The sequence below is a fragment of the Furipterus horrens genome, unplaced genomic scaffold (genome assembly GCF_987537825.1).
Source record: "Furipterus horrens unplaced genomic scaffold, mFurHor1.1.pri manual_scaffold_3, whole genome shotgun sequence".
NCBI classification, from domain to species: Eukaryota; Metazoa; Chordata; class Mammalia; order Chiroptera; family Furipteridae; genus Furipterus; species Furipterus horrens.
This window is the reverse complement of record NW_028327173.1, coordinates 64960792-64961815: the sequence shown is the minus strand read 5'-3', so window position 1 is coordinate 64961815 and position 1024 is coordinate 64960792.

The following is a 1024-nucleotide window of genomic DNA, read 5'->3' as shown; positions in this document are numbered from 1 at the left end:
AAGTACAAAGTGGTTGTTACAGAATAGTCGCAGAGATGTAAAGTACAGCATAGGGAATCTAGTCAATATTATTATTATTATTTTTTTATTCACATAATCTTTTTATTTATTTATTTTTAGAGAGAGGGGAAAGGAGAAAGAGAGGGAGGGAAGCATCACTGTGTGGTTGCCTCTCACGTGCCCCCAACTGGGGACCTGACGTGCAACCTAGTCATGTGCCTTGACTGGAAATCGAACCAGCGACACTTGGCTCGCAGGCCGATGCTCAATCCACTGAGCTGCAGCAGCCAGAGGGTAGTCAATATTATCGTAATAACTACATATGGTGCCAGGTGGGTACTGGAAATATTAGGGAAAACACTTTGTAAAGAATATGATTATCTAACTGCTGTGCTGCACATATTAAACTAATACAGAATAATATTGAATGTAGACTATAATAGAAAAAAAAAGATCTCCCAGGATTTGTGCCTTAAATACAGACACTAAACAGTACCAGTGATTCTCAATAAACACAATTCATGAACTTCCATATAACTTATAGCTTCATAAGTTACAAGCATATACCCTGAAGGAAGACAAAGTAAGAAAGCTAAATGGAAAAGGGTTCAAATTAATTGTCCTCCAAAATTATTTGGATCGTACAAATGAAATGTTCAAATGCTACAGATCTTTTAAAAAAACAATTGCTGATTGTTTATGAATAGAATATGGGTAACTTATTTTGCATAGTTGTTTTTAAATTGAACTATGCAAACAAACTGAAAGGACTTTGATTATTCTGATAAATATTTTGACTTGCACTGTGCAGAAGGGATAGAGATATTGTGGTTTTGAGAGGATCTGACTAAGCACTCACGTGCCAAGAGCATTTTACATGCCACAGTTATGTTCTGGTTTGGTCCAGCAGTCCTCCCTCAAGGAGCCACCGACAGTATCAGAGGGTCAAAGTTTATTTTGGATTGAATAAAAATGAGGCATGTGAGAAGCTTGCACATACAACCATTTTTAAAATGCAGGAACC